At 39.1% G+C, this 9570-nt stretch overlaps 1 non-coding gene across 1 annotated transcript; it reads left to right on the forward strand.

The window, feature by feature from the left end:
• The first annotated feature begins 7759 nt into the window (after positions 1-7759).
• On the forward strand, positions 7760-7867 carry LOC148547934 (small nucleolar RNA R71). The gene has a single exon (XR_015898041.1). It is a non-coding gene; the product is annotated as a small nucleolar RNA R71 (small nucleolar RNA).
• The last annotated feature ends 1703 nt before the right edge of the window (positions 7868-9570 follow it).

Consider the following 9570-nt stretch of genomic DNA (forward strand, 5'->3'; position numbering starts at 1 on the left):
ACCACCAAAAAGGAAAGAAAAGACTCCGAACAAAGTACCTAGAGGGTACAGAAACAAAAAGATCCCTACCGAAGACTTTTCACCAGGGGATAAGTTGATTGATGAGTAGATATTTTATACGCTTTTTGGCATTGTTTTCATATTGTTTTTGGTATGTTTTGTTTAATTTTTATTAAGTTTTCATAGGTTTTAGTGTTAAATTAACATTTTTGGATTCTACTATGAGTTTGTGTGTTTTTATGCAATTTCAGGTATTTTCTGAATGAAATTAAGGAGCTGGAGCAAAAGTGTGATTCAGAGACAGAGAAAGCACTACAGATGCTGTCCAGATCTGACCTCCTTGCACGAAAGAGCTTTTCTGGAGCTACAGAAGATGAAATGGAGCATTCTTAACGGCTATGGAAAGCTGACTTTTAGAGCTTTCCAGCAATGTATAATAGTTTATACTCTGCTTCAGATTAGAAGGCCCAAAACTGGCATCCAACACTAGCCTCCTACCCTATTCCAGGCGTCCAGCGCCCAAAGGAGGAGACCAGCATCTAAAGGCCCAAAGAAGACCCGCTAGCCAGTGTTCAATGCCTTAGAGGCCTCATAGCACGTAGATATCATCAAAGCTCAACCCAAACACTCACCAAGTGGGCCTCAGTAGTGGATTTTAGCAATAAAAGACTATTTTACCCTTTCTTATGTAATCCTTAGTAATTAGCTTAGTATTTAAAGAACTTTTACACCTCTCATTAAGGGAGATCTGCCCTATTTCATTTTAATCATTGTATTTCCTATTAGTATGAGTTTCTAAACCTCCTAGGTTGAGGGGAGGAGCCTTGCTGAGTTCTATGAATTAATAAAAGTATTACTGTTTCTCTTCAATCCGTGTTTGATCAATTCTAAGATGTATATTAGTTCTTCAACATGATGAACGGGGTGACCCGTGACAATTATCTTCGTTCTTTATACCAAGACCGCGTGCCTGACAACTACCTGTGTCTTCTTGGGTTCGTGTGAATATGTGACTGAAAAGCATCGAACCGCCAGCTTGATTATACATCTCTTAGATGGCTAATCTACGACTTTGTTGGGGACTTCTCGAGATACCAGTTCAGCCGAGGTATAGGGAGACTAGGGTCTCTGTGGTAGAGGCTAGAATCCAAAGGCGCAACATTCTCTGATCCGAAAGATCTGACCTTGTCTATGGCGTTTTAAGTAGGATCATTAAAGAGAATGGACTGCAGGAGCTTCACCTTCAATAAGACTGGATACGCACTAACTCTGGTGTTCAGATTTGGAAGAGTATTAGCGGCTGATCAAACCAGTGTCAATCACATACAGGCTACCATTGAAGAAATTATTCACAATTGAAGAAGACAGTAAGACTAGAGTTAACCCAGAAGGACAAAGCAACTCCAAGCCTTAACCACCTAAGATTTAAGATTATCATTGTAAACATATCAACCTAGTTCAGATCTCATAAATCCAACAACTCTTCTATCCACCTGACTAAGACCTGCAAGATAATCATAGCTTGCTTCAAACCACAATCATCGTGGGGTCGACCCTGACTCGCTCAGGTATTACTTGGACGACCCAGTGCACATGCTGGTTCAGCTGTACGAAGTGTGGGGTTTCGTGCACCAAGTTTTTGGCACCGTTGCTGGGGATTGTTCGAGTTTGGACAATTGATGGATTATCTTGTGATGATAGGGCATCTTGGCTAGTTTCACAAGCCATTTTTAGTTTGTTTTAGAGTAGTTTCATGCATTTCTTAGGCAATAAGTAAATATTTAGATGAGAAATTCATGCTTGTCTTGATTCAATCAAACATTGTTAATTTGATGCATTTTCATGAGATTTATGCCATAAGTACTTGTGTGATAAGAATGAGGCAAATTCTTGTGATTATAGCAAAGCTTTGATGTATTTGTTTGGTTAATAATAGGAGGAAGGAAGCAGAAGAAGAGCAAGGAAAGGAAAGGAGACAATGCAACTCACTGCAAGTTTCTGGTGCCAACATTGGAGGGAACGTTAAAAGTCCAACATTACCTCCAACGTCCTTGAAAATGTTCATTTCTAGAGCTGAAAGAATTTCAGGCGACGTGAACGCATCAATGACGCATACGCGTGAAAGAAGAAAATTTTTAAATCCACGCGCAAGCGTGAGTCACGCGCACGCGTTGGTGCACGAAATTGTGATGTCCAGGCTCGAACAATCCCTGGTAATGGCTCCAAAGCTTGGTGCTTTGATCTTAATTCATAATTGTCACAACTTCGATACAACTAACCAGCAAGTGCACTGGGTCGTCCAAGTAATACCTTACGTGAGTAAGGGTCGAATCCCACGGAGATTGTTGGTATGAAGCAAGCTATGGTCACCTTGCAAATCTCAGTCAGGCGGATTTAAACATGATACTTTATTAGATTAAAATAAACAATAAAAGGGATAGAGATACTTATGTAGATTCATTGGCAGGAATTTCAGATAAGCGAATGGAGATGCTTTTCGTTCCTCTGGACCTCTGCTTTCCTGCTATCTTCATCCAATCAGTCTTACTCCTTTCCATGGCTGGCTTTATGTGATACATCACCACTGTCAATGCTACTTTCGGTCATCTCTCGGGAAAATGATCCAATGCCCTGTCACGGCACGGCTAATCGTCTGGAGGCATCACCCTTGTCAATGGCTTCATCTTATCCTCTCAGTGAATAATATGCTCACGCACCCTGTCACGGCACGGCTATTCATCTGTCGGTTCTCGATCATGCTGGAATAGGATTTACTATCCTTTTGCGTCTGTCACTAACGCCCTGCAATCGCGAGTTCGGAGCTCGTCACAGTCATTCAATCATTGAATCCTACTCGGAATACCACAGACAAGGTTTAGACCTTCTGAATTCTCCTGAATGCCGCCATCATTCTAGCTTACGCCACGAAGATTCTGTTTAGGAGATCTAAGAGATACTCATTCTAGCTTAATTCATGTAGAACAGAAGTGTTTGTCAGGCACGCGTTCATAAGGGAGAAGGATGATGAGCATCACACATAATCATCACCTTCATCACGTTCTTGGGTGCGAATGGATATCTTAGAAGCGAAATAAGAAGAATTGAATAGAAAACAGTAGTACTTGCATTAATCTTTGAGGAACAGCAGAGCTCCACACCTTAATCTATGGAGTGTAGAAACCCTACCGTTGAAAATACATAAGTGAAAGGTCCAGGCATGGCCGAGATGGCCAGCCCCCTAAACGAGATCAATAGTCTCCTAAGATGAACAATGGAATAAAACTGAGACCAAAGATGCCTAATACAATAGTAAGAGGTCCTATTTATAATAAACTAGCTACTAGGGTTTACATGAGTAAGTATTTGATGTATAAATCCACTTCCGGGGCCCACTTGGTGTGTGTTTGGGCTGAGCTTAAGTGTTCCACGTGCAGAGGCCATTTGTGGAGTTGAACGCCAGTTTCTGTGCCAGTTTGGGCGTTCAACTCTGGTTTTGGATCCTTTTCTGGCGCTGGACGCCAGATTTGGGCAGAAGGCTGGCGTTGAACGCCAGTTTATGTCGTCAATTCTTGGCCAAAGTATGGACTATTATATATTGCTGTAAAGCCCTGGATGTCTACTTTCCAACGCAATTGGAAGCGCGCCATTTCGAGTTCTGTAGCTCCAGAAAATCTACTTTGAGTGCAGGGAGGTCAGAATCCAACAGCATCAGCAATCCTTTTTCAACCTCTGAATCTGATTTCTGCTCAAGTCCCTCAATTTCAGCCAGAAAATACCTGAAATCACAGAAAAACACACAAACTCATAGTAAAGTCCAGAAATGTGAATTTAACATAAAAACTAATGAAAACATCCCTAAAAGTGACTAGATCCTACTAAAAACATACTAAAAACAATGCCAAAAAGCGTATAAATTATCCGCTCATCACAACACCAAACTTAAATTGTTGCTTGTCCCCAAGCAACTGAAAATCAAACAGGATAAAAAGAAGAGAATATACTATAAATTCCAAACTATCAATGAAACAGAGCTTCAATCATATGAGCGGGACTTATAGCTTTTTGCCTCTTGAATAGTTTTGGCATCTCACTTTATCCATTGAAGTTTAGAATGATTGGCATCTATAGGAACTTCAGATTTCGAATAGTGTTATTGACTCTCCTAGTTCAGTATGATGATTCTTGAACACAGCTTCTTTATGAGTCTTGGCCGTGGCCCTAAGCACTTTGTTTTCCAGTATTACCACCGGATACATAAATGCCACAGACACATAATTGGGTGAACCTTTTCAGATTGTGACTCAGCTTTGCTAGAGTCCCCAATTAGAGGTGTCCAGGGTTCTTAAGCACACTCTTTGTTTTTGCTTTGGACCTTGACTTTAACCGCTCAGTCTCAAGTTTTCACTTGACACCTATACGCCACAAGCACATGGTTAGGGACAGCTTGGTTTAGCCGCTTAGACCAGGATTTTATTCCTTTAGGCCCTCCTATCCACTGATGCTCAAAGCCTTGGGATCCTTTTTATTTGCCCTTGCCTTTTGGTTTTAAGGGTTATTGGCTTTTTCTGCTTGCTTTTTTTTTTCTTTCTATTTTTTTTCTATTCTCTTTTTTTTTTTTTTCGCCCCCTTTTTTTTTTCTGCAAGCTTTGTTTTTTTGCTGCTTTTTCTTGCTTCAAGAATCATTTTTATGATTTTTCAGATTATCAAATAACATGTCTCCTAGTCATCATTCTTTCAAGAGCCAACATATTTAACATTCTTAAACAACAACTTCAAAAGACATATGCACTGTTCAAGCATACATTCAGAAAACAAGAAGCATTGTCACCACATCAATATAATTAAGCTAAGTTCAAGGATAAATTTGAAACTCATGTACTTCTTGTTCTTTTGAATTAAAACATTTTTCATTTAATGAGAGGTGATGGATTCATAGGACATTCATATCTTTAAGACAAAGTTACTAACTACTAATGATCATGTAATGAAGACACAAACATAGATAAGCACATAACATAGAAAACGAAAAACAGAGAGAGTAAGAACAAGGAATGAGTCCACCTTAGTGATATCCTTGAGCTCTTCTATGTCTCTTCCTTGTCTTTGCTGCTCCTCCTTCATTGCTTTTAGATCTTCTCTGATTTCATGAAGGATGATGGAGTGCTCCTGATGTTCCACCCTTAGTTGCTTCCAATAATTGTGTGGAAGAAAATGAATCCCCTGAGGTATCTCAGGGATCTCTTGATTTGCAGTCAAATGTTCTACCACTGAGCTATAGACCCTTGATGGAAGCTTTTGTCTTCCCTTTCCTCTTTCTAGAGGTTTCTCTGGCCTTAGGTGCCATCAATGGTTATGGAAAAAACAAAAAAGCTATGCTTTTACCACACCAAACTTAGAATGTTGCTCGCCCTCGAGCAAAAGAAGAAAGAATAGAAGAATAAGAAGAAGATATGGAGGAGATGGATGGGAGTGTGTATTCGGCCATATGGGTGGGATTGGGTGGGAGAGAGATATTGAATTTTTGAAGGTAGTGGCTGTATGGATGTGAGTGGTAAATGGAAAAAAAAGAAGGGATGATCATGAATGGAAAGAGAGATGATGAGGTAGGTGGGGATCCTGTGGGGTCCACAGATCCTGAGATGATCCTGTGGGGTCCACAGATCTTGAGGTGTCAAGGCATTTACATCCCTGCACCAATTTAGGCATGTAAAATGCCCTTGCACACAACTCTGGGCGTTCAACGCCCCTTTGCTGCCATTTCTGGCGTTGAACGCCAGAACCATGCTTGTTCTGGGCGTTCAGCGCCAGGATGCTCCCATTCTGGGCGTTCAGTGCCAGAACTATGCTCTGTTCTGGCGTTTGAACGCCAGACAGATGCTCCTCCAGGGTGTGATTTTTCTTCTGCTGTTTTTGATTCCGTTTTCAATTTTTATATTTATTTTGTGACTCCACATGATCATGAACCTAAGAAAACATGAAAAACAATAAAAATAAGAATTAGATAAACATTGGGTTACCTCCCAACAAGCGCTTCTTTAATGTCAATATCTTGACAGTGAGCTCTCATGGAGCCTCACAGATGTGTAGAGCTTTGTTGAGACTCTCCAACACCAAACTTAGAGTTTGGATATGGGAGTTCAACACCAAACTTAGAGTTTGGTTGTGGCTTCCCAACACCAAACTTAGAGTTTGACTGTGGGGGCTCTGGTTGACTCTGCTTTGAGAGAAGCTTTTCAAGCTTCCTCTCCATGGTTGCAGAGGGAGATCCTTGAGTTTTGAATACAAGGGAGTTCTCATTCCATTGAAGGACTATTTCACCTCTGTCAACATCAATCACAGCTCTTGCTGTGGCCAGGAAAGGTCTTCCTAGGATGATGGATTCATCCTCTTCCTTTCCAGTATCCAGGACTATGAAATCAGTAGGTATGTAAAGGCCCTCAACCTTTACTAATACATCTTCTACTTGTCCATAAGCCTGTCTTCTTGAGCTGTCTGCCATCTCTAGTGAGATTTTAGCAGCTTGCACCCCATAGATTCCCAGTTTCTCTATTATAGAGAGGGGCATGAGGTTTATTCCTGAACCAAGGTCACACAGAGCCTTAAAGATCATGGTGCCTATGGTACAGGGTATTATGAACTTTCCAGGATCCTGTCTCTTCTGAGGCAATGTCAGTTGATCCAGATCACTTAGTTCATTGATGAACAAGGGAGGTTCAACTTCCCAAGCATCAATGCCAAACAATTTGGCATTCAGATTCATGATTGCACCAAGAAACTTGGCAGTTTGCTCTTCAGTGACATCCTCATTCTCTTCAGAAGAGGAATACTCATCAGAGCTCATGAAGGGCATAAGGAGGTTCAATGGAAGCTCTATGGTCTCTAGATGAGCCTCAGAGTCCTTTGATTCCCCAGAGGGAAGCTCCTTATTGATCACTGGACGTCCCAGGAGGTCTTCCTCCTTGGGATTCACGTCCTCTCCTTTCCTTACAGGTTCGGCCATGGCGCTTATGTCAATGGCCTTGCACTCTCCTTTTGGGTTCTCTTCTGTATTGCTTGGGAGAGTACTAGGAGGGATTTCAGTGATCCTTTTACTCAGCTGGCCCACTTGTGCTTCCAGATTTCTAATGGAAGACCTTGTTTCATTCATGAAACTTACAGTGGCCTTAGATAGATCAGAGACTAGATTTGCTAAATTAGAAGCATTTTGTTCAGAGTTCTCTGTCTGTTGCTGAGTTGATGATGGAAAAGGTTTGCTATTGCTAAACCTGTTTCTTCCACCATTGTTAAAGCCTTGTTGAGGCTTCTGATCCTTCCGTGAGAAATTTGGATGATTTCTCCATGTTGAGTTATAGGTGTTTCCATAAGGTTCACCTAAGTAATTTACCTCTGCTATTGCAGGGTTCTCAGGATCATAGGCTTCTTCTTCAGAAGATGCCTCTTGAGTACTGTTGGATGCAGCTTGCATTCCATGCAGACTCTGAGAGATCATATTGACTTGCTGAGTCAATATTTTATTCTGAGCCAATATGGCATTCAGAGTATCAACTTCAAGAACTCCCTTCTTCATAGGTGTCCCATTATTCACAGGATTTCTTTCAGAAGTGTACATGAACTGGTTATTAGCAACCATGTCAATGAGTTCTTGAGCTTCTGCAGGCGTTTTCTTTAGGTGAATGGATCCACCTGCAGAAGTGTCCAGTGACATCTTTGATAGCTCAGACAGACCATCATAGAATATATCCAGGATGGTCCATTCTGAAAGCATGTCAGAAGGACACTTTTTGGTCAACTATTTGTATCTTTCCCAAGCTTCATAGAGAGATTCACCTTCTTTCTGTCTGAAGGTTTGAACATCAGCTCTAAGCTTGCTCAGCTTTTGAGGAGGAAAGTACTTGGCTAAGAAAGTCGTGACCAGCTTATCCCAAGAGTTCAGGCTGTCTTTAGGTTGAGAATCCAACCATAATCTAGCTCTGTCTCTTACAGTAAAAGGGAAAAGCATGAGCCTGTAGACTTCAGGATTTACGCCATTAGTCTTAACAGTATCACATATCTGCAAGAATTCAGTTAAGAACTGAAAAGGATCTTCAGATGGAAGTCCATGAAACTTGCAGTTCTGCTGCATCAGAGAAACTAACTGAGGTTTCAGCTCAAAGTTGTTTGCTCCAATGGCAGGAATGGAGATGCTTCTTCCATGTAAATTGGAATTAGGTGCAGTAAAGTCACCAAGCATCCTCCTTTCATTATTATTATTTTCGCCTGCCATCTCCTCTGCCTGTTCGAAAATTTCTGAAAGGTTATCTCTGGATTGTTGTATTTTAGCTTCTCTTAATTTTCTCTTCAGAGTCCTTTCAGGTTCTGGATCTGCTTCCACAAGAATGTTCTTATCCTTGCTCCTGCTCATATGACAAGGAAGAATGGCCAGAAAAATGATAATAATAATAGAGATCCTCTATACCACAGTATAGGGATTCCCTTATGTGAGTAGAAGAAAAGAGGAAGAAATTCGAACACAGATAGAAGAGGGGGTTCGAATTTGGTGATGATGTGAGGAAGAGATGTTAGTTAATGAATGAATAAATAGAATAGGATGAGAGAGAAGGAGGGAATTTTCGAAAATTAATTTTGAAAAGGAGTTAGTGATTTTTGAAAATGGTTTTTGAAAAATGTTAGTATTTTTCGAAAATTAAGATTTAAAAATTAAAATAATTAATAAATTAAAAAGAAATTTTGAAAAAGGGGAGAGATATTTTCGAAAAATGAGAGAGAGAGAGTTAGTTAGGTGGTTTTGAAAAAGTTAAGAAACAAACAAAAAGTTAGTTAGTTAGTTGAAACAAATTTTGAAAAGATAAGAAGTTAGGAAGTTAGAAAAGATATTTTGAAAAGATATTTTTGAAAAAGATAAGATAAGAAGATATTTTTGAAAAGATATGATAGAGATTAGTTTTTGAAAAAGATTTGATTTTTAAAATCACAATTAATGACTTGATTCATAAGAAATCACAAGATATGATTCTAGAACTTAAAGTTTGAATCTTTCTTAACAAGCAAGTAACAAACTTCAAATTTTTGAATCAAAACATTAATTGATTATGTTATTTTCGAAAATTTGGTATAAAAATAAGAAAAAGATTTTTGAAAAATATTTTTGGAATTTTCGAAAATAACTAATAATTTTGAAAAAGATTTGATTTTTGAAAAAGATTTTGAAAAAGATAAGATTTTCAAATTGAAAATTTGATTTGACTCATAAGAAACAACTTGATTTTAAAAATTTTTGAAAAAGTCAATCCAAATTTTCGAATTTGATGAGAGAAAAAGGGAAAGATATTTTTTTGTTTTTTGAAATTTTTATGAAAAACATGAAAAATATGCAATGCATGAAATTTTTAGATCAAAACAATGAATGCATGCAAGAATGCTATGAATGTCAAGATGAACACCAAGAACACTTTGAATGTCATGATGAACATCAAGACACAATTTTGAAAAATCTTTAATGCAAAGAAAACATGCAAGACACCAAACTTAGAATTCTTTATTGCTTACGCACTAAGAATTTAAGAATGCATA

The sequence above is a fragment of the Arachis ipaensis genome, chromosome B8 (assembly GCF_059453495.1).
Source record: "Arachis ipaensis isolate K30076 ecotype BB chromosome B8, ASM5945349v1, whole genome shotgun sequence".
NCBI classification, from domain to species: Eukaryota; Viridiplantae; Streptophyta; class Magnoliopsida; order Fabales; family Fabaceae; genus Arachis; species Arachis ipaensis.